The following is a 25,460-nucleotide window of genomic DNA, read 5'->3' as shown; positions in this document are numbered from 1 at the left end:
CTTTTGCGACGCTGTTGGCTCGGTCTCACCACTGCCTCTTCCTCCGAACTCTGAAAGTCAGTGGCAAGACCTTCATTCCATGTGGCGTCTAGGACATCATCGTCCCCTGCATCGTCTTCCACCCAGTCTTCCTCCCTGACCTCCTTTTCGGTCTGCACACTGCAGAAAGATGCAGCAGTTGGCACCTGTGTTTCGTCGTCATCAGAGACGTGCTGAGGTGGTATTCCCATGTCCTCATCAGGAAACATAAGTGGTTGTGCGTCAGTGCATTCTATGTCTTCCACCCCTGGGAAAAGGCTAGGTGGATGCCCTTGGGAAACACTGCCAGCAGAGTCTTCAAACAGCATAAGAGACTGCTGCATGACTTGATGCTCAGACAGGTTCCCCAATATGCACAGGGGGTGATGTGACAGACTGATGGGCATGGGTTTCAGGCGCCACCTGTGAGCTTTCTGCAGAAGACTGGGTGGGAGATAATGTGAACGTGCTGGATCCACTGTCGGCCACCCAATTGACTAGCTCCTGTACTTGCTCAGGCCTTACCATCCTTAGAACGGCATTAGGCTGTAGATACTGATGGCTAATGGGACCTGAGGTAGTAGGTTCAGTAGGACGTGTAGCTATGGCAGAACGGCCACGTCCTCTCTCTGCACCAGAGACTCCACCAACACCACCACCACGACCATGACCGCGTCCCTTATTAGATGTTTTCCCTCATAGTTAGCGTTTACAAAGCAAAGTAAAAAGAGGTTAAGTCTATTAAAAATAATTAACCGCCAATGAAAACCGTGATGTAGGGTATTGCACAATTTATTTTTTTTTAAACTCTATATGACAGCGGAATTTGTGTCTAAATGTGACACAATGTCACTTATGCACGTCTTATCCCAGATGTGCAGTATATCAGAGGCTTTTTTAATGCCAGTATGCCAAAAAGCTGTATTTCTGGCCTAAATGTGACAGTCACTTATGCTTGTCTAATCCCAGATGTGCAGTATATTAGAGGGTTTTTTCACCCTAAACAAAAAGCTGTATAGCTGTCCTAAATGTGACAGTCACTTATGCTTGTCTAATTCCAGATGTGCAATATATTAGAGGCTTTTTCACCCCAGCAACCAAAAAGCCGTATTTCTGGCCTACATGTGACAGTCACTTATGCTTGTCTAATCCCAGATGTGCAGTATATTAGAGGGTTTTTTCACCCTAACCAAAAAGCTGTATTTTGTCCTAAATGTGACAGTCACTTATGCTTGTCTAATCCCAGATGTGCAGTATATCAGAGGCTTTTTTCACCCCAGTATGCCAAAGCCGTATTTAAGGCCTAAATGTGACAGTCACTTATGCACGTATAATCCCAGATGTGCAGTATATTAGAGGGTTTTTTCACCCTAACCAAAAAGCTGTATTTCTGTCCTAAATGTGACAGTCACTTATGCTTGTCTAATCCCAGATGTGCAGTATATCAGAGTCTTTTTTCACCCCAGTTTGCCAAAGCCGTATTTCTGGCCTACATGTGACTGTCACTTATGCTTGTCTAATCCCAGATGTGCAGTATATTAGAGGGTTTTTTAACCCTAACCAAAAAGCCGTATTTCTGTCCTAAATGTGACAGTCACTTATGCACGTGTAATCCCAGATGTGCAGTATATTAGAGGGTTTTTTCACCCTTACCAAAAAGCTGTATTTCTGGCTTAAATGTGACAGTCACTTATGCTTGTCTAATCCCAGATGTGCAGTATATTAGAGGTTTTTTCCACCATAACCAAACAGCTGTATTTCTGTCCTAAATGTGACAGTCACTTATGCTTGTCTAATCCCAGATGTGCAGTATATCAGAGGCTTTTTTCACCCCAGTAGGCCAAAGCCGTATTTATGGCCTAAATGTGACAGTCACTTATGCTTGTCTAATCCCAGATGTGCAGTATATTAGAGGGTTTTTTCACCCTAACCAAAAAGCTGCATTTCTGTCCTAAATGTGACAGTCACTTATGCTTGTCTAATCCCAGATGTGCAGTATATCAGAGGCTTTTTTCACCCCAGTAGGCCAAAGCCGTATTTATGGCCTAAATGTGACAGTCACTTATGCTTGTCTAATCCCAGATGTGCAGTATATTAGAGGGTTTTTTCACCCTAACCGAAAAGCTGTATTTCTGTCCTAAATGTGACAGTCACTTATGCACGTGTAATCCCAGATGTGAAGTACAGTACAGAGCAAAAGTTTGGACACACCTTCTCATTCAAAGAGTTTTCTTTATTTTTATGACTATGAAAATTGTAGATTCACACTGAAGGCATCAAAACTATGAATTAACACATGTGGAATTATATACATAACAAACAAGTGTGAAACAACTGAAAATATGTCATATTCTAGGTTCTTCAAAGTAGCCACCTTTTGCTTTGATTACTGCTTTGCACACTCTTGGCATTCTCTTGATGAGCTTCAAGAGGTAGTCCCCTGAAATGGTTTTCACTTCACAGGTGTGCCCTGTCCGGTTTAATAAGTGGGATTTCTTGCCTTATAAATGGGGTTGGGACCATCAGTTGCGTTGAGGAGAAGTCAGGTGGATACACAGCTGATAGTCCTACTGAATAGACTGTTAGAATTTGTATTATGGCAAGAAAAAAGCAGCTAAGTAAAGAAAAACGAGTGGCCATCATTACTTTAAGAAATGAAGGTCAGTCAGTCAGCCGAAAAATTGGGAAAACTTTGAAAGTAAGGGCTATTTGACCATGAAGGAGAGTGATGGGGTGCTGCGCCAGATGACCTGGCCTCCACAGTCACCGGACCTGAACCCAATCGAGATGGTTTGGGGTGAGCTGGACCGCAGAGTGAAGGCAAAAGGGCCAACAAGTGCTAAGTATCTCTGGGAACTCCATCAAGACTGTTGGAAGACCATTTAAGGGGACTACCTCTTGAAGCTCATCAAGAGAATGCCAAGTGTGTGCAAAGCAGTAATCAAAGCAAAAGGTGGCTACTTTGAAGAACATAGAATATGACATATTTTCAGTTGTTTCACACTTGTTTGTTATGTATATAATTCCACATGTGTTAATTCATAGTTTTAATGCCTTCATAGTCATGAAAATAAAGAAAACTCTTTGAATGAGAAGGTGTGTCCAAACTTTTGGTCTGTACTGTATATCAGAGGCTTTTTTCACCCCAGTATGCCAAATCCGTATTTATGGCCTAAATGTGACAGTCACTTATTCATGTGTAATCCCAGATGTGCAGTATTTTAGAGGGTTTTTTCACCCTAACCAAAAAGCTGTATTTCTGTCCTAAATGTGACAGTCACTTATGCTTGTCTAATCCCAGATGTGCAGTATATTAGAGGGTTTTTTCACCCTAACCAAAAAGCTGTAATTCTGTCCTAAATGTGACAGTCACTTATGCTTGTCTTTTCCCAGATGTGCAGTATATCAGAGGCTTTTTTCACCCCAGTATGCCAAAGCCGTATTTATGGCCTAAATGTGACAGTCACTTATGCACGTGTAATCCCAGATGTGCAGTATTTTTGAGGGTTTTTTCACCCTAACCAAAAAGCTGTATTTCTGTCCTAAATGTGACAGTCACTTATGCTTGTCTAATCCCAGATGTGCAGTATATTAGAGGGTTTTTTCACCCTAACCAAAAAGCTGTAATTCTGTCCTAAATGTGACAGTCACTTATGCTTGTCTAATCCCAGATGTGCAGTATATTAAAGGCTATTTTCACCCCAGTATGCCAAAGCTGTATTTATGGCCTAAATGTGACAGTCACTTATACACGTGTAATCCCAGATGTGCAATATATTTGAGGCTTTTTTCACCCCAGTAACCAAAAAGACGTATTTCTGGCCTAAATGTTACAGTCACTTATGCTTGTCTAATCCCAGATGTGCAGTATATTGGAAAGTTTTTTTACCCCAGTATGTCAAAGCTGTATTTCTTGACTTGCAGATAGCCTATGCTGGTGCACTATCGTTGCATAAAATGGCTGCCGATCATGTATTGATATTGACTAACTGAGAAAAAAAAGTTATTTTTCAGCAGTACTTGGCTCAGGGCAGGCTTAATAAAATTGTGCACCGCACCCACAAAACACTTTTGCTGTAGATCGCTGAGTACAAAAAACAGTTCTTGATAAGATTTCTCCCTGATCTCTCCCTCATAGCAGCTGCAAACTCTCCCTACACTAATCCGAGCAGAGTGACGGGCGGCGCTACGTGACTCCAGCTTAAATAGAGGCTGGGTCACATGCTGCAGTTGGCCAATTACAGCCATGCCAATAGTAGGCATGGCTGTGATGGCCTTTTGGGGCAAGTAGTATGACGCTTGTTGATTGGCTGCTGTGCAGCCTTTCAAAAAGCTCCATGAAAATCGCAGAATACCGAACCCGAACCCAAACTTTTACGTAAATGTTCGGGTTCGGGTCCGGGTGCCGAAACCCTAAAGTTCGGTATGAACCCGAACTTTACAGTTCGGGTTTGCTCAACTCTACTCTACAGTACATGTGTATGGGCATTTATTAAACTGTATTATTTACATGTATTCTATTTTGCTGCAGCAATTATGGAACGTCTGAAGTTATCCTAACTTGCATGACTTCTGTTCACTGTTTTATAAAGTATCTTCATTTATGAAGTTGATTTCCTTATCAGAAATGTCCATGAGACCATGTGCACTGTACTTCTGTTACTTTCTCTTTACATAAGCACTGTCAGGACACATGCTGTTTTCATGGAAGCAGCTGGTGGTGCTGCTTTGATTTAATTAAGAATAATTGCTTAAACTGCTTAAATCACTATCAGCGTGATAAACTGAAAGCTGTTAAAATAATCAATTAAAAAGAATAGGTCATTTATACATATACATAATTGAAAAATAATTAATGCAGAAACATTTTTAATTCTCTTTAAAAAAAAATGTTTCACTATTAGAAATGAGTGAAATTTTGAAAAATTTGATTCGGCAGCTTCGCCGAAGTTTGACAAGAAATTTGATTAGTTATGAATTGATTTGTCAAGAATAGCTATGTTAAAACCCCATTCAGCCTTTCAATCAATCGGACCATTGTATCGGCTGATTAGACAGAAGTAAACCCATCTAAAAGTCGTTAAAAACAGTAATATGCTAGAGCAATATGGCTTTTTGGGTTTTAAAAAAAAATCATTACATAAACGCGTTCCAAGCATGATCACATGGTGACCATGATGTCACCACATGATCACGAGAATAATAATATTACAAGTTAAATTACTGTAGAGAGGTCTTTAATCCAGTGATAAAATCAATCCAAGCCACATGCTAACTCAGCACTTGCAGTGAATTGAAAAAGTATTTACCCCCTTGACTTTTTTCCTGGAGTTTGAGGATTTGCATAATTTAATTTACAGAACATTTCCACAACTTTGAAGATTATTATTTTTTTCATTGTGAAGCAAACAACAAATAGGACAAAATAATAGAAAAAGTCAATGTGCATAACTATTCACCCCCCCTAAAGTCAATACTTTGTAGAGCCACCTTTTGCGGCAATCACAGCTCCAAGTCGCTTTGGATAAGTCTCTATGAGCTTGCCACATGTTACCACTGGGATTTTTGCCCATTCCTCCTTGCAAAACTGCTCCAGCAACTTCAAGTTGGATGGTTTGTGCTTGTGAACAGCAATCTTTAAGTCTGACCACAGATTTTCTATTGGATTGAGATCTGGGCTTTGACTAGACCATTCCAACACATTTGCATGTTTCCCCTTCAACCACTCAAGTGTTGACTTAGGGTACTTTCACACTAGTGTTATCCTTTTCCGGTATTGAGTTCTATCCTAGGGGCTCAATACCGATAAAAAATGCTTCAGTTTTATCCTAATGCATTCTGAATGGAAAGCGTTCCGTTCAGTATGCATCAGGATGTCTTCAGTTTAGTCCCTCTTACGGTAAAATTCCAGAACACTTGCTGGATCCGTCATTAATTTCCGTTGAAATATATTAATGCCGGATCGGTACCTATTGTCTCCGGAGAGACGGATCCTGAATTTCAATGCATTTGTGAGACGGATCTGCATCCGGATCCGTCTACAAATGATACCAGTTTGCATACGGATTTCTGGATCCAGTAGGCAGTTCCGGCAACGCAGGTGTGAAAGTACCATTAGCAGTGTGTTTGTGGTCATTGTCCTGCTAGAAGGTGAACCTCCATACTAGCCTGAAATCACGCACAGAACGGTACAGGTTTTGCTCAAGAATATCCCTGTATTTAGCACCATCCATCTTTCGCTCAACTGTGACCAGTTTCCCAGTCCTGGCTGCTGAAAAACATCAAACAAAAATACAATTGAAGCTCCAAGGTGTAGGAGATTCACTAATATTCCAAGGTTCAACACCAAAGGGCCCACTAAAGGGGGGGAATATACTTAATAAACTATAACTTTTAATGAATGTGAATCAACATAACAAACATGAAAAGGGGTCCAGGCCTGGTACCCAAATGCTGGTAGTAAATAGAGGAAATTTGCTCCGTCCGGATACCTGTCCCTATCCAGGGCCTGATCCCTAGTGCTGGAAAATAACAAATATTGCCAGTTACAATTCCTAAAGACCTCCCGACGTGGCACGTTTCTGTCCGTGTCGACTCTTCGGGGGAGAAAGACGGTGCAAAAAAGGAAAGAGTAAAACAGAAAACTGCGGATAAATAACAGCAGCAATAACTGGTACAAATAAAAAGATTTCTTGTATATTGTCACCCCACTGTGTTGGGATGCAATTCTGCAGAGGGGATGATGCTCCAATGCTGGTCGGTCTATGAGGGTATGATAATCCTCAATTAGGTAGTGTCCCTAAAGTTTGGGGAGATAACATAACAATCTACCAGCCGCGAAGATACATTCATCTGTGGGATTTAAATAGTACCTGTGCGCGCCTTTCCTAGAGGGACCGTCCTTCCATCCTAGGCTCCATCGTCTGACATTACACGTGCGTGCCGCGCGCCGCGTCAGACCCTGGAACCGCGATCACGTGATATGGGTGGCCAATCTTAGATGCGCGAAGGCGGCTCAGGTGGTTGCCTGGAGACCGGTAAACAGGAAACCACACAGGGCGCACTGAAATCAGCGCATCCTTAGTAACGCTGCAAATGAAATCGCAGCATAATTGTATTGACATTTACTGCAGGACAGCTAGGAACAGGGCTCCCCGAAGAGAGATCTGAGTCGATAAAATAGTGCACCATTTGACTAGGATGTAGAGGAATAAGGATCAAATACTCAATATTATATCCCCCCAATGAAAGAAACATTGAGAGGGGGTAACGCAGATATATCAGATAAAACAGCCATAATCGAGTCTCTCATTGAGGCCCAAGGGGGCAGTGGTCTTGAGGGAAAATATCCAGTGTAATTCGCGCTGGAGGAGACTCCTGTCCCAATCTCCTCCCCTGAATAGAGGTTTAACTAGATCAATGCCTATAAACACCAATTGGGCTCTACCATTATGGACTGTTTTGACACCGGGGTATCTCGTTTGTGTGAGATATCACCCAGGTGTTCACCTACCCTCCTTCTGAACTCACGTATAGTTTTATCAATGTACTCCATCCCACATTCACACTGGATGCAGTAAATCACTCCCTTAGACTGGCAATTGATGAATTGTGAGATGGAGTACTTTTTTCCAGTGACTGAACTGATGAAGGTTTTAGTTGTCTGTATGTGTCTACACGCCACACAATTACCGCATCTATGGCACCTCACAATGTTGGACCGCAACTAGGTGGACTGCATCATGTTGGAGGAGAAGTGGCTATGCACAAGCTTTTCAAGCAAATTGCACCCCCGTCTATAGGTAATCTGGGGGTGTTCCCCCAATACCTCATCTAAATCAGGGTCCATTTTTAGGACCTCCCAGTGACGTTGGATAATCTGCCTCGCCTGTTTAGATCCCCTATCAAAATTTGTGATAATTCGTAACACCTTGGCATTTTGACTACATGTTGAGCCCCCGTCTGGGCTATAGATTTGATTAGGGGTAAGGAGGGAAGATCTCGGGCGAGACAGTGCTGCCTTATATGCGGACCTGAGGACATGGTTGGGATATCCCCTTTGCTGAAACCTCGTCCTCAGGTCAGCTGCCTGGGTGACAAATTCTTGCTTATTTGAACAGTTCCGCCTCAAACAGAGATATTGTCCCCTTGGAATCCCCCTCCTAAGTGGGAGAGGATGACTACTCTCCCATCTCAGGAGGGAATTCGTAGAGTTAGGTTTCCTGTGGATGGAGGTGTCCAATTCACCCTTGTTATTTTTCATGATCCTGATATCCAGAAATGGTAAACTGACAGGGTGCGATCCACAAGTGAAATGCATCCCAATATAATTCTGATTGAGATGTGACACAAAGGATACAAACCCATTTCTATCACCATTCCATAAGATAAAGATATCATCGATATATCGAGCCCACAAACCAATTTTAGATATATCCTCCGATTCCTCATCTCTAAAAACCAGAGTCTCTTCCCACCAGCCCAGGAATAAATTTTCATACGATGGGGCACAGGGACTCCCCATCGCGGTACTCCTGAGCTGGTGGTAGATTTTGTTATCAAACGAGAAGAAATTTCTGGTTAGGGTGAATTCAAGGATACGGAGGATAAATTGGCCGTGGGTGCGATATTGACAACCACGGGACCTGAGAAAATGTTCAACAGCTGTCAGACCCAGCTTATGAGGTATGGAGGAATACAAGGCCTCCACATCAACACTTGATAGGAGGCAAGTCTCCTCTAATATCAGGCCCTCTAGACATTTGAGAAGGTCTGTAGTATCTCTAACATGGGATGGCAATTCGGTCACAAAGGGTGCCAAGACACGGTCAATATATATCCCCAAATTTTGATTTAAATTGCCTACCCCGAGACAATTAGTCTTCCTTTAAGGGGGGACATCCCTTTGTGTATTTTAAAGAGACAATAAAAAGTAGATCTACGGGGATGTGCAGGGTAAAGAAAGGCATAATCCTCAGATGTAATGACTTGAGCAGCCTTAGCGTCATCAAGGATAGCTCTCAATTCACATTTATACATATCCGTGGGGTCTCTATAAAGGATTTCATAAGTCTCTTTATCAGACAATAACTTTTTACACACATTCCTGTAGTGCACTGAGTCCATGACCACAATGTTACCCCCCTTATCAGCCGGTTTAATGATGACATGGAGGTCATCAGCTAAAGCAGAAATGGCGGTGGTGCAGTTGGAATGATGTGTAGAGACTCTGAGGTCCTCTAAGTCTTTCGTGACCATATTAAGGAAGACATCAATACAGAATAGTTCACCTGAAGTGGGTGGCATTTTCATGCTTTTTAACTTTAGAGTTGTAAAGGGACCTCTTCCATGTTTAGAGAATGTAGAAGTTGTACATCCCCCAGTAATTCCACAGGGATCCCCAACTCAAGGCATTGACGCCTATCGATATGTTTAAAGTGCTTATGCCACCTCAGTTTGCGAATGAATAAGTTGAGATCCTTGACTATGGTAAATATTTCAAACTTGGGGGTAGGTACAAACGATAGACCTAGTTCCAAGGTCTTAATCTCGTCCTGGCTAAGGAGGCGTGAGGATAGGTTTATTACCTGAGGTCCTGAAATTATACTGGGGCTTGTTGTGTGCGACTGCGCAGTGGGTATTCTAGGGTCTGATTTGGTTGCCCTAAAAAACGATTATCGCGACCCCTATAGGAACCTCAAAATCTACCCCTTCTGGAGTTGCCACTGTTGGGGTACTAATAAGTTTTGGGACCTATATCTTTTTCAGAATCTAAAAGGTCTGTTTCAGTAGAAGATCTTTCTGAATTACTTAATTTAGTATATCTCTTGGTGCTATTCAATGAAGAGTAAATACGATTTTCTTTAAAATCGGAAAGTTCCCTAATAAACTGTCTGTGTTTTCTTTCTTTGAGGTGGTATTGATACTTCTCCAGGGTCAGTTGTAGCTGTTTTTCTTTGTTTGGAAATTCTGCCTCCTGAGAGAAGGTCTGTACCACCTCAGTATATTCAGTAAATTTTTGATTAACCCCTTTAGGACACAGCCATATTTCACCTTAAGGACCAGGCCATTTTTTGCAAATCTGACCAGTGTCACTTTAAGTGGTGATAACTTTAAAACACTTTGACTTATCCAGGCTATTCTGAGATAGTTTTTTCGTCACATATTGTACTTCATGACACTGGTAAAATGAAGTAAAAAAAAAAACATTTTTATTTATAAAAAAATACCAAATTTACCAAATATTTGTAAAAAATTGCAAATTTCCAAGTTTCAATTTCTCTACTTCTATAATACATGGTAATACCTACAAAAATAGTTACTACTTTACATTCCCCATATGTCTACCTCATGTTTGGATCAATTTGGGAATGATATTTTATTTTTTGGGGATGTTACAAGGCTTAGTTTAGAAGTTTAGAAGCAAATCTTGAAATTTTTCAGAAATCTTCAAAAACCCACTTTTTAGGGACCAGTTCAGGTCTGAAGTCACTTTGTGAGGCTTACATAATAGAAACCACCCAAAAATGACCCCATTCTGGAAACTACACCCCTCAAGGTATTCAAAACTGATTTTACAAACGTCATTAACCTTTAGGTGTTCCACAAGAGTTAATGGCAAATGGTGCTAAAATTTCTGAATTTAGATTTTTGGGCAAATTTTCCATTTTAATCCATTTTTTCCAGTAACAAAGCAAGGGTTAACAGCAAATCACAATGCTATATTTATTGCCCTGATTCTGTAGTTTGCAGAAACACCCCATATGTGGCCGTAAACTACTGTATGGGCAAACAGTAGGGCGTAGAGGGAAAGGTGCGCCGTATGGTTTTTGGAAGGCATATTTTAGTGGACAGTTTTTTTTGACACCATGTCCCATTTGAAGCCCCCCTGATGCTCCTCTAGAGTAGAAACTCCATAAAAGTGACCCCATCTAAGAAACTACACCCCTCACGGTATTCAAAACTTATTTTACAAACTTTGTTAACCCTTTAGGTGTTGCACAAGAGTTATTGGCAAATGGAAATGAAATTTGAGAATTTAAATTTTTGGGCAAATTTTCCATTTTAATCAATTTTTTCCAGTAACAAAGCAAGGGTTAACAGCCAAACAAAACTCAATATTTATGGCTCTGATTCTGTAATTTACAGAAACATCCCATATGTGGTCGTAAACTGCTGTATGGGCACACGGCAGGGTGCAGAAGGAAAGGAATGCCATACGGTTTTGGAAGGCAGATTTTGCTGGACCGGTTTTTTGACACCATGTCCCATTTGAAGCCCCCCTGATGCACCCCTAGAGTAGAAACTCCAAAAAAGTGACCCCATTTTAGAAACTACGGGATAGGGTGGCAGTTTTGTTGGTACTAGTTTAGGGTACATATGATTTTTGGTTGCTCTATATTACACTTTTTGTGAGGCAAGAAATAGCTGTTTTGGCACCGTTTTTATTTTTTGTTATTTACAACATTCATCTGACAGGTTAGATCATGTAATATTTTTATAGAGCAGGCTGTCACGGACGCGGCGATACCTAATCTGTATACTATTTTTTTTATTTATGTAAGTTTTACACAATGATTTCAATTTTGAAACAAAAAAAAATCATGTTTTAGTGTCTCCATAATCTGAGAGCCATAGTTTTTTCAGTTTTTGGGCAAATATCTTGGGTATGGTATGATTTTTGCGGGATGAGATGACGGTTTTATTGGCACTATTTTGAGGTGCGTATGACTTTTTGATCGCTTGCTATTACACTTTTTGTGATGTAAGGTGACAAAAAATGGCTTTTTTTACACCGTTTTTTTTTTTTTTTTTTTTTACGGTATTCACCTGAGGGGTTAGATCATGTCATATTTTTATAGAGCAGGTTGTCATGGACGCGGCGATACCTAATATGTATACAATTTTTTTTATTTATGTAAGTTTTACACAATGATTTCATTTTTTAAACAAAAACAAAAAAATCATGTTTTAGTGTCTCCATATTCTGAGAGCCATAGTTTTTTCAGTTTTTGGGCGATTATCTTAGGTAGGGTCTAATTTTTTGTGGGATGAGGTGACGATTTGATTGGTACTATTTTGGCGTACATTTGACCTTTTTGATCACTTTTATTACCTTTTTTGGGAAGTAAGGTGGGCAAAATTTCAATTTTATCTCATAGTTTTTTATTTTATTTTTTTATGGCGTTCACCGTGCGGGTAAAGTAACATGACCGTTTTATAGATCAGGTCGTTACGGACGCGGTGATATCAAACATGTGTAGGGAATTTTATTTTTTTCATTTTTAATCAGTGATAAATGTGTTTTTTTATTTTTACTTTTTTAAACTTTCTTTAACTTTTTTTTTTACACAGACCCACTTGGTTCTTGAAGATCCAGTGGGTCTGATGTCTGTATAATTCAGTACAGTACACTATATAGTGTACTGTACTGTATTTTCACTTTTCAAAGTCTGATTAGACATCTGCCTTTAGCAGAAGTGTAATCAGCACCATGGACAGCCTCTGATCAATACCATGGACAGCCGGATGCCTGTGAAGGCGTCCGGTTGCCATGGTAACCATCACTCGCTGCCACAGCAGAGCAGTGGGTGATGGGGAGGGAGGGGGGCCCCCTCCCTCTCCCATCGGGGGCTGAAAAGGCACAGCAGCCCCCGATGGGAGAGGGAGGGAGCTCCCTCCCTCTTAACCTTTTCCATACAGCGGTCCCTACGGACCGCGGCATGGAAGGGGTTAAACTCATGGCATCTGTGCCAGCACAGATGTCAGGCGTTTCAAGCAGAGTGTCAGCAATGTGCTCACACTCTGCAAACCGCACGGCTATCCTGAGAGAGGGGGCGGGCGGATGATTGCATGCCTGCCCGCCCCCCCAAGCACCGCCCGCCCCGCCCGCCTTCCCTGCCACATTAAAATAAAGCTTATTTGAAGTTTCTGATCCTCGCGGTCACAGACTGCGGGGATCAGAAACTTCCGAAACCGCAGGAATCCGCAGGTCTGAATTGACCTGTGGTTTGCTGTGATCGCCGACATGGGGGGGTCACAGGATCCCCCGGCGCATTTAGCCAAGGTGCCTGCTCAATTATTTGGGTGGTGTTCTTTGGGTGATGTGATGTGTTCGGTTTGCGCCAGACATAGCATTTTCTTTGATGGCCAAAAAGTAAAATTTTTGCCTCATCAGACCAGAGCACCTTCCTCCATACATTTTGGGAGTCTCCCACATGCCTTTTCACAAACTCACAATGTGCCTTTTTGTTTTTAGCTGATGGTAATGGCTTTCTTCTGGCCACTCTGCCATAAAGCCCAACTTTATGGAGCGTACGGCTCATTGTCATCCTATGTACAGATACTCCAGTCTCTGCTGTGGAACTCTGACGCTCCTCCAGGGTTACCTTAGGTATCTGTGCTGCTTCTCTGATTAATGCCCTCCTTGCCCAGTCCGTGAGTTTTGGTGTGCAGCCGTCTTTTGGCAGGTTTGATGTTGTGCCATGTTCTTTCCGTTTGGTTATGATATATTTGATAGTGCTCCTGGGGACCATCAAAGATTTGGATATTTTTTTTATAGCCTAACCCTGACTTGTACTTCTCAACAACATTGTCGCTTACTTGTTTGGACAGTTCCTTGGTTTTCATGACAGTGTTTGGTTAGTGATGCCTTTTGCTTAGGTGTTGCAGCCTCTGGGGCCTTTCAAAAAAGGTGTGTATATGTAATGACAGATCATGTGACTTAGATTGCACACAGGTGGACATCATTTCACTAATTATGTAACTTCTGAAGGTAATTGGTTGCACCACAGCTTTTTATGGGCTTCCTAACAAACGGGGTGTATACATACGCACATGCCAATTTTCTGTTTTCTATTTCTAAACAATTGTTTTATTTATATATTTTTCTCATTTCACTTCACCAACTTAGACTATTGTGTTCTGATTCATCAAATAAAATTCAGATTAACAAAACATTGAACTTAAGGCTGTAATGTAACAAAACACGAAAAAGTCAAAGGGGGGGGTGAATACTTTTGCAAGGCACTGTATATAAGACACTCTTACCTCATAATTATCTATTGTTATCAGTGGTCACTGTATCCTACTGTTTTTAGTAAAGAATGGAAATGCTAAAGATGCAATTTTAGGTTTGGCTAGCTTATTTAAATTATGGCAGTTTTCACTCTATAAGACACAGTCAGTGTGTCTTATAAAGTAAATACTAATGAGTACTTCCATTATGGAAGCGCTCATTAGTTCAGAAGGACCGGTGAGAGGTAAGTGTAGCACTGCTAGAGGTGGTATTACTCCCCGCTCCCTGGTGTTTTCCAGGCACTATGCTGTGCTGTGTCCTGACAGTATCAGAACATAGTGCTCATAAACATGCACTGTGACCTGACACCATACAATATCAGGTCACAGTGCAATGCAGCTAGTAGAGCGCTCTGGATCCCCTTAGCGGCAGCACCTTCCACAGCAGGAGAGATAACTTGTTTTATTTATTATTTGTCTGATCTGAAATTTGATGAAGATTGGGGGTCTGATGAATATGCTGGATCTGATCTGAGGCTTTATGAAGACTGGGGGTCTGATATGGGGGTCTGTTGAAGATTGCGGAGGTCTGATGAAGATTGTGGGTCTATTTGGGGCTCTGATGAATATTAGGGGGTTTAATCTGAGGTCGAATCAAGATTGGGGGTCTGATTTGGCGGCCTGATTAAGATGAGGGGTCTGATTTGGGGTCTGATGATGATTGAGGGTCTAATGAAGATTAGGGGTCTGATTTGGGGGTCTGATTTTGCGGACAAGAATAGGCATTTTATATATACAGGGAGTGCAGAATTATTAGGCAAGTTGTATTTTTGAGGATTAATTTTATTATTGAACAACAACCATGTTCTCAATGAACCCAAAAAACTCATTAATATCAAAGCTGAATATTTTTGGAAGTAGTTTTTAGTTTGTTTTTAGTTTTAGCTATTTTAGGGGGATATCTGTGTGTGCAGGTGACTATTACTGTGCATAATTATTAGGCAACTTAACAAAAAACAAATATATACCCATTTCAATTATTTATTTTTACTAGTGAAACCAATATAACATCTCAAGATTCACAAATATACATTTCTGACATTAAAAAACAAAACAAAAACAAATCAGTGACCAATATAGCCACCTTTCTTTGCAAGGACACTCAAAAGCCTGCCATCCATGGATTCTGTCAGTGTTTTGATCTGTTCACCATCAACATTGCGTGCAGCAGCAATCACAGCCTCCCAGACACTGTTCAGAGAGGTGTACTGTTTTCCCTCCTTGTAAATCTCACATTTGATGATGGACCACAGGTTCTCAATGGGGTTCAGATCAGGTGAACAAGGAGGCCATGTCATTAGATTTTCTTCTTTTATACCCTTTCTTGCCAGCCACGCTGTGGAGTACTTGGACGCGTGTGATGGAGCATTGTCCTGCATGAAAATCATGTTTTTCTTGAAGGATGCAGAGTTCTTCCTGTACCACTGCTTGAAGAAGATGTCTTCCAGAAACTGGCAGTAGGACTGGGAGTTGAGCTTGACTCCATCCTCAACCCGAAAAGGCCCCACAAGCTCATCTTTGATGATACCAGCCCATACCAGTACTCCACCTCCACCTTGCTGGCGTCTGAGTCGGACTGGAGCTCTCTGCCCTTTACCAATCCAGCCACGGGCCCATCCATCTGGCCCATCAAGACTCACTCTCATTTCATCAGTCCATAAAACCTTAGAAAAATCAGTCTTGAGATATTTCTTGGCCCAGTCTTGACGTTTCAGCTTGTCTGTCTTGTTCAGTGGTGGTCGTCTTTCAGCCTTTCTTACCTTGGCCATGTGTCTGAGTATTGCACACCTTGTGCTTTTGGGCACTCCAGTGATGTTGCAGCTGTGAAATATGGCCAAACTGGTGGCAAGTGGCATCTTGGCAGCTGCACGCTTGACTTTTCTCAGTTCATGGGCAGTTATTTTGCGCCTTGGTTTTTCCACACGCTTCTTGCGACCCTGTTGACTATTTTGAATGAAACGCTTGATTGTTCGATGATCACGCTTCAGAAGCTTTGCAATTTTAAGAGTGCTGTATCCCTCTGCAAGATATCTCACTATTTTTGACTTTTCTGAGCCTGTCAAGTCCTTCTTTTGACCCATTTTGCCAAAGGAAAGGAAGTTGCCTAATAATTATGCACACCTAATATAGGGTGTTGATGTCATTAGACCACACCCCTTCTCATTACAGAGATGCACATCACCTAATATGCTTAATTGGTAGTAGGCTTTCGAGCCTATACAGCTTGGAGTAAGACAACATGCATAAAGAGGATGATGTGGTCAAAATACTCATTTGCCTAATAATTCTGCACGCAGTGTGTATATATATATATATATATATATATATATATAGCGGCAGCCATGTGCGGTCCGCAAATTGCAGAACACACACGGGCTGGAATACTTATTTTGCAGATCCGCAATTTACGGATCCGAAAAACACTGATCTGCCAGAAGTACAGAAATACAAAAAAAGGACAGATCCTGTATTTTGAGCATCAGTTAGGCCTCTTTCACACGGTCAGTATTTGGTCAGTATTTTGAATCAGTTTTGATCAGTAATTGTAAGACAAAGATACAATGTAATGATACAATGTAATTTAATGTTTTGGACCAACTGCTGCTTTTGGCTTACAAATACTGATCAAATACTGATGCACAATAATGATCGTGTGAAAGAGGCCTAAGAAATTGCTATCTGCCTTCCTCTGCTCGTACAGACGGTCTAACATATGGAGCGTGAAGTTCCAACGGGTGGAAATGTCGCATATCAGGTGATGTTAGGGAAGAGCATGAGGGTGAAGACAAGGTGAAGGATGAAGAGGCAGAGGAGGACATTTGTGCAAAAATCCCAGCATTACAACGGAAGGAGGCATTACTATCACCTGGCCAAGTTGCTGGTGTGTCTAGGAGTGAACCACATTTACCCAGTGGGCTGTGAACTATTGTCCTTGACTATAGTTAAAACCTCATATGTCAGCACTGGCGTGAACTCTACCAGACACAGAGAGGCCTAAGGACTGGCCCAACTTCTGCTAAACGTACGTGTGCAGGGCTGGTACAGCTTTTTTGGAAAAGTTATGTTGGCTTAGGACTCTCCACCTTAGCTCTGAAGTGTACAGAGTCAACTACATGGAAAGGGAATGACATTAGTACCAGCAACTTGGCCAGGAGCACATTCAGCTTCTGCACCGTTGGATGAGTGCACGCATGCTGCTGTCTCTTTGCAAAGGCCTTGGTGAGTAATTGCTGTTGGAACAAGTGACGATAAGGAGGAGCATCGGGGAAATAGATGACATTGAAGTCGATGGGAAGGAACAACAGCTTCCTTCTGTTGACATATGACTGCTTGAGAGGGGGTGCAGACCAGTGGGAGATGCAGCGGTCGCTGCATCAGGCTGTAACACTAAGTGAGTGGCACAGTTTTCCCACGCAACTTTATGGTGATGCTCCATGCAAGGCCATTGTGCCAACATCAGCACCCTGGCCGTGCCTCACCCTCTGCCCACACATCCTGCATACCACCACCCTAACGTTCCCCAGTGACTTAATGAAAAAATCCCACACTTCCGAGTATAGCATTTTGCCTCCACCACTGAATACTGCCTGCTTACCGCTGCTTTTTTGAACCCGTGCACTGCTAGTGTGTTCCTCACAAGTAGTCTCCTAAGTAGCAGACAGTGTACCCGTCCTGCGTTTAGCTCCAGGTCTCCCACTGCTTCCACCCTGCTGCCTCATGGGCACTCTACCATCCACCTGTCTCACAGGCACGCTGCCACTCTCATCCCCTGATGATGATGATGTCCCCTCTTCACCCAGCTCCCACGTGCGACCGGCTACATCATGTATACTGTTTTTTCCGTCCTATAAGACGCACCGGCCCATAAGACACACCTAGGTTTTTGGGGAGGAAAATAAGAAAACAAATATTTTTAACCAAAAGGTGTGCTGTGTGTTTGGTGGGTTTGGAACTAATGGTGATCTATAGATGGCACTATTACTGGAGATCTGTGGATGACGGACACTGTTATGGGGGGATCTGTGGATGACGGACACTGTTATGGGGGGATCTGTGGATGACGGACACTGTTATGAGGGGATCTGTGGATGACGGACACTGTTATGGGGGGATCTGTGGATGACTGACACTGTTATGGGGGGATCTGTGAATGACTGACACTGTTATGGGGGGATCTGTGGATGACTGACACTGTTATGGGGGGATCTGTGGCTTGCACTGTTACAGGGGGATCTGTGGATGGCACTGTTACAGGGGGGATCTGTGGCTTGCACTGTTACAGGGTGATCTGTGGATGGCACTGTTACAGGGGGATCTGTGGATGGCACTGTTACAGGGGGGATCTGTGTATGGCACTGTTACAGGGGGGATCTGTGGATGGCACTGTTACAGGGGGGATCTGTGGATGGCACTGTTACAGGGGGGATCTGTGGGTGGCACTGTTACAGGGGGATCTGTGGGTGGCACTGTTATATACGTGCCATCCACAGACCCCCCCCCAGCCCATAACTGTGCCATCCACAGATGTCCCCCATAAAAATGTCATCCACAGATCCCCCCCCCGCCGCTTCTCCGGTATACTAATATAAGATGTCTTATTCAATTAATAGTTATTAAACATGCCCTCCAACTCCTAATAGTACCTTACATCCTAACAGCTTCAGTACAATGCCGGCAGGCAGGCCGGGCGCCCGGCGCGTCCCTCACTGACGTCACTTGCCTGCACCGCCTGCTTCATTTATAAAGTAGGTGGCGCAGGCACGTGACATCAGGGAGTTACGCTGCCGCCCGCCCGGCCTGCCTGCCTGCATTCTACAGAAGCTGTTAGGATGTAAGGTACTATTAGGAGTGAGGGGGCATGTTTAATAACTATTAATTGAATAAGACATCTTATATTAGTATACCGGAGCAGCGGGGCGGGGCTATACTACACTGACTGCACCGCCCCGCCGCTATTGCTGGCCCCCAGCTCCTCCTCCCAGTCCCTCCCCGAGTCCCCGCTCGCTCGTACATCGCAGCTTGCGATGTAAAACTGCAAGCATTCGCCCCATAAGACGCAGGGGCATTTTCCCCCCATTTTGGGGGGAGAAAAAGTGGGTCTTATGGGGCGAAAAATACGGTAAATGTTTGGTTGTCATTTGTGTCACCCTTACCTGTGCAAACCTCTCCTGTAAGTCTGGGCTGATCTGTAACTGCTGATGGTCCTTACAAAGCTCATCCTTGCTGAGAAGCAGAGTAGGTGGCATACAATACTTAGCTAGTAGAAGGAGCAGCAAAAGGCAGGTTCAGGACAGGTGAGGGCACAAAATCTAGTTCCTGGGCCATGTCAACTAAGCGTGGTGTCAGAGGAACCCACCGATTCCTGGCTGTGTGTATCTGTTCTCACTTGAGATAGTGTTGAAGAGCGAGTCAAACATTCCAGTACAGCTGGATTGTTGGTCAAAACACGATCGCTGGATGACAGTGGTAGCTCTGGTTTGTTGATGCGGCTGCTACCACGACCCTTCTGCTGCTACTTGTGCTGGCTACAGCAACATTTTTGCCACTGCCTGTTCTTTTGAAGGGCCCAGGCAACTGTCTGTTAGCCATAGTGTACAGTCACAGTAAATTGTAGAGAGTATGGTCAGCACTGCTGTAGGTGTGGAATTTAATTTGGTACTGCACTGGTCAAATGTGAGTAATGGTGACATGTGGTATTTGCAAAAAGAAAGAAAAAAGCAGCACCAAATTAAATTCCACACCTACAGCAGTGCCGACCATACTCTCTACACTTTACCATTTTTGGACTTTTGTTCAGAGTCAGAGCACGCTGGAATATGAGAGTGGATATTGCAATGGACACAGATATTGAATCTGCACTATTCTCTTGTGAAGCAGCGATCAATTTAGGTCATGCAGATGCCGGCTCGTTTTTTGCACAGTGTAATGACACTAACAGCTGGCAAGCAATGAGCACTCGCACTTTAGAGATGAAAATCACACAACTATCTGAGAAAGAAGTGCATTTATTTTGGACTATAAATTCCGTGCAATCGTATGTTACACACAAGAGAGTGCCACGGGGGATAAGAGTGTGGAAAGATATCTCACAATACCAGGACAATGTTGATTTTGTAGCTCAATTGAAAACTTTACACCTGGAATATTCTTTTAAATTATTGCAACTGGTCTTGTCCAGAAACATCAAAGAATATGAAGGAGTGATTGCTGAATTAAATATAGCCAAATGTGAATAAAAAATTTGGCTTCTTGACACCCAGTTGCAAGCTTATCAAAAGAAATTGGAGAAACGTCCAATCTGAGATAAAGTAAAGAAAAAAAGACACATATATCCATGATAAACAACACTACGATAACGAGAAAGTTTTTCGATTGGATGACGAAAAGACGACCCTTGAGAAGAAATCGCCAAGGGAGAAAAAGATACAACGATGGCTAGACAATAGACTCTGATTCTAGCGTGTCTAAGGACCTTAAAGATAATGTGGCGTCCCCTAAAAGTGATCAAATCTTTGCTGAATCTTCTTCCTGTTTTGAGCCCCCTTTAGGAGAAGGTTCAGGAGGGGAGGCCCATTCCGGAATAAAACCAAAGGGCGGATACAAGCGGAGACAAGTCATGTGGAGACTGTGATTCCAGATCCAACCTTGAATCTGGAAGCTAGCTGCAATGTGATCAATCTGACACAAGTAAAATTGGACAGTGACTGCTTTTCTGTCTTATCAAAGGGGTTAAACTATGGTCTGGTAAATGGTTTTGATGAAGTATCATTTGAGGTGGATTTATTTAAATCTATTAGAAAACTTAATTTGTTCAGGCACTTTCAGGGTTTCGAAAGTAGTAATAAATCTGAATTAGAGGGTGAGGCACCATGCACAGTGGGACCTATAGGTTTTAGATTGAATAAAGAGAGTGACCCTATGGAAAAACAGTGTCACAGGTTAAGGGGAAGGGAAAACACCAAATAAACACCACAACGAATAGACAACAATCTAGGCCTCAAAATCTAGTAATCCCTAGGCCTTTCCCTAACTCCTGCCAGTATGAGCAGATCCTGATGGTGGAAATACTCATACACCGGATACCTAAATCCCTGCTAAAACTGACGAGTCCTAGAATAGGTAGCAGGGGATGAGACAGCAGGTTCCTTCCAGAATGAAGGAACCTGCATCTCGCCTAGAAACAACACACACCAGATATTAAGAAACAGCGAAGGCAACAAGTACTTAGCTTAGAGATGTATGGAGAAGCAGGAGATCCAAGACAAACCAGCACTAGCAACTCCAAGCACCTCTCTCACAGGATGGACCGTGACAAACAGATTGTTGATACTTTACTGGAGATACAGTGGTGTGAATTGCAACAACAAGAGGGAGATAATAATATGACAAATTTTTCTCTAAAGGTGTCCGTTCCACTTTCTTCCCACCCTTGCCGGCCGGCGGTAGTCTGGATTTATTACAAAAACAAGTATTAAAAGAGGTTAAGGCTTTGGTATATCCCTCCTCAAAAAGTAATTTAAATGCCAAAGAAAAAAGAGCCCTACAGTGGCTGAGTAAGCGGAGTGACCTGACTGTCAAACCGGCCGACAAGGGTGGGAACATCGTGGTTATGTACGCTACCTCATATGTGAAAGAAGCAGAAAGTCAACTGAAAAACGTAGATGTATATCCTCGCCTGAAAATTGATTCTACACGTGCATATCAGAAACAATTAAGGTCCCTGTTGTCGAAATATGTTGATAAGGGAGTTTTCTCCACAGCTACCGCGGAGAGGCTGTTCCTGAAATTTCTCGTTAGACCTGTGTGGTATTGCATACCAAAAGTGCAAAATTCACTGGTGGACCCACCTGGGCGCCCTATTATTACGGGAATTGGCTCAGTCACTGAGCCTCTTTCCCAGTATATTGAATGGCCTTTACGCCCATTATTGAAGGGAATTCCCTAATTTTTTAGGGACACCGGTGACTTTTTGGATGCAATCAAAGAACTGGAATGGCAAGATGGTTGGGCATTAATATACTAGTATACCGCAGGAGTTGGGGGTGCAGTGTGTCCGTGATATTTTGGAGAGTCATAATAAATCAGGGATTTTTGTGGATTTTGTTACTGAAGCATTGCATTTTATTTTAACGCATAACGCATTTATGTTTAACAAGAATTGGTTTATACAACATTCAGGGACAGCGATGGGGAACCCAGTGGCATGCACTGTCGCTAACCTCTTCCTTTCAGTTTTTGAAGAGAAATATGTATTCACAGTTGATAACCCGTTTGTATGTTACATCAAGACATTTTATAGATTTATTGACGATGTGTTCATCATATGGACGTGGACCGTTGTGCAGTTTGATGAATTCGTGGAGTATCTTAATACTAAAAACCAGATGAATATGCGATTCACAAGCAAAATAAATTTTGAGGAGTTGGAGTTTCTGGATGTTAAAGTGGAAATCAGAGATGGCACTATTCACACAAATATATACAGAAAACCGACCTCCACAAATTCACTACTACACTACGACTCCTTCCTTCCACCTCATGTAAAGTCGGCCGTTCCATACAGCCAATGATCAGGATGAGTATTTTGAGCAATCAAAAATTTAAAACAAAGCTTCTTGCAACATGGCTATCCAGAAAAGGAAATTGATATGGCATATAGAAATGCATCCACCCTTGAAGAGGTTATTCCTAGATCTGAAGCGAACAAGGATAGGGCAGTGTTCACATGTGATAACTCCCCTATGGCTGCAGCCATCAAGAGTGCTATCCTCAATTGGCATATTTTAGCATAGGATAATGTTTTGAAAGAAAAAACACAATTTAACCCCATTGTCAGCTTTAGGAGACGTAAAACAATTAGAGATGTTATTGTGAGGAGTAATTTTCAAGCACCAGAATGAAATTGGTTGGAGAAGTTCCCCTTGAAAGGTTATTTTGCATGTGGTCATTGCTCCATGTGTAAACATATGCATAGAAAGAGATTTTTTAAGCTAGGAGGCGCTGACTGCGTGGTCAACCAATTTATTTCTTGCAAAACACAATTTGTAGTCTATGCAATTTTTTGCCCCTGTGGGAGGTTTTACATTGGTAAAACCATTAGATGTTTGTACATCAGATTCAGAGAACACAGGAGATCCATAGTGACAAGGATTGGGGCTACCAGATTGATTGATCACGTACATAAAATAAATTGAGGAAATGGTAATGTTTTAAAATGTGTAGGGATTGAAGTTGTCCAGCCTCCAGTACGGGGTGGTGACAGAGGTCGTATTTTACTCCAGAAAGAAGCAGCCTGGATTATAAAAAGTGGAGCCATGGGCCCTCTGGGGTTAAATGACAAAAATGACCTAGCAGTGTTTTTATAATGTTACTAGTTTAATTTTGTGTTTTTTGCTTGTCTGTGTTCTTTGATTGGTTTCATGCATGTGTCATTCATTTATTCAGTGACCAAGGTGTGGGAGAATTTATGAGCCACACCAATTCAGTCACTGATGGCTTGAAAAAGCGCAAAAAGCGCGAAATGGTTGTTGCCCTCTTACTGTGCTTTCTCCGCATGACACTGATCTTTTTATGTGAATAAAGCTGCAAAGAGTATTCCTGGTGAGTGCTGCATTATTTTTGTCTTTCTTTTTGCAGTATACAGTCACAGTAACATTAAAATAATGGATCAACTCGAATGTTGGTACACTACAATGTGATGCACACAGTGATATATTACACCTGCCCTTAATACTGAGACACACTTACTGTATCACTAAAATAACAGATTAACTCTGAATGTTGATGCACTAGAACGTGATGCACATGGTGATACACTCTCCTTACACTCTCCTTCTCCAATATTCTCTTTTAAAACACTTTGCAACAACACTGTCCCTAGGGCATGAGCGCTTGCTACATCTCTCCCTATGCTCAGCACACAGGAAAATGTCAGAGACCACGTAAGATGAGGGTTTTATAGGGCTGTGACACCAAAGGGGATGGCCACCTGGGGATTGGATGGCTGCATGGCATTATGGGTGATCTTACATTCAGGGGCTTCTTACTTTCACTTTGTAACATGTGCAGCCATCATTTTAGGAAAAACCAATTAATTACCATGAAACGCGAGAATTCACAAGATTTGTTGCAAATCGAAGTTTTCCTAAGCTTTGCTCATCGTTAATAATGGTAGTAATTGGGGGAGATTAATCAAAACTGGTGTAAAACTAGCTTGTTTTCCCATAGCAACCATCAGAATAATTTTCCAAACGAGCTCTGAAAAAGGAATTGTTTTTTATGTGCTCCTTAGACAGTTTTCCTTAGCACCAGTTTTGATAATCCTCCCTAACTAGTCCTGTAAAAAATGTATACTGCCTTTGAAGCATTTGTTTGACAGCTGGTATACAGATTGATTCATTTTTCAATTTCATTATTATTTTTTTTGCTAATTAGAATTGTTTGATATAGGATACAAACATGGCACAATCCTAGGCATACTGATTCATCTATGTATGGTCAAACTGGAAATCTTGATCACCCAGGTATCGATAGAATACGGGATTTAACTTTGTAGAACAGGGTAATGCATTGTTCTCGCAATAAGCTGATGCATAAGCTTGCAATAAGCTGATGCATCTTACAGTACTAAACACGTGGCAGTTTTTAATTTTTTCTACAAAAACTGATTTATTTATTCTTTTGTAAAAGAGATTATGAGAAAATGACACCTTATCATGCTTTGAAGTCAAGATAAAAATGCACACTGTATTATTAATATGATCAATAGCCATAAAATATAGAGGAGACATCATACAAATTGCAAGGCAATTTATAGAACAATTAAAATTAATGTGATAGCAAAGTTTAGGTCTTTTGCACATAATCAAACTTCCCATCCATGTGATATCAATATTTTTTGAGGATATCTCACTAACCCATTAATTTCCATGAGGCCATAACACACATATTTATTTTTGCTGATCCATGTGGCCATTCCACAAATTATAGAACATGTCGTATTCTTGTCCATATCGTGGACATGAATAATTGTCACTACTGATAGAAGTGATAAAAATTCTGAATACAGACAGAAGGTATCCATATTTTGCAGATCCATTGTTTGCGGACCGAATACGGACTCGACCTTGTGCATGAAGCCTTACTTGGATAAAACATAGGAATGAGACTATAGCCAAATTTCTACTAATTTAGAGTGTGTACAACTAGTACCATTGACCTATCCTGGCATGGGACATTACAGAATAAAGGCTCGTCAGCCATCCAATATATGAAATCAATAGCCTAACACCTGAGAGTAGATCTTTTAGACAACTATTCACCACAAATTAGGAAGATTAAATAGTTTATAATCTGTTCAAACTGCA

General features: G+C 41.9%; 1 protein-coding gene across 2 annotated transcripts in view; it reads right to left on the bottom strand.

Moving 5' to 3' along the window:
* CMKLR1 (chemerin chemokine-like receptor 1) overlaps window positions 1-25,460 on the bottom strand; it is a 221,514-nt gene that overhangs the window by 95,426 nt on the left and 100,628 nt on the right. The gene's annotated exons all lie outside the window — the stretch shown is intronic.

This window comes from Bufo bufo, chromosome 2 (assembly GCF_905171765.1).
Source record: "Bufo bufo chromosome 2, aBufBuf1.1, whole genome shotgun sequence".
Taxonomy (NCBI): domain Eukaryota; kingdom Metazoa; phylum Chordata; class Amphibia; order Anura; family Bufonidae; genus Bufo; species Bufo bufo.
Note: the sequence above shows the minus strand (reverse complement) of the source record. Positions and strands in the feature narration are given on the sequence as shown.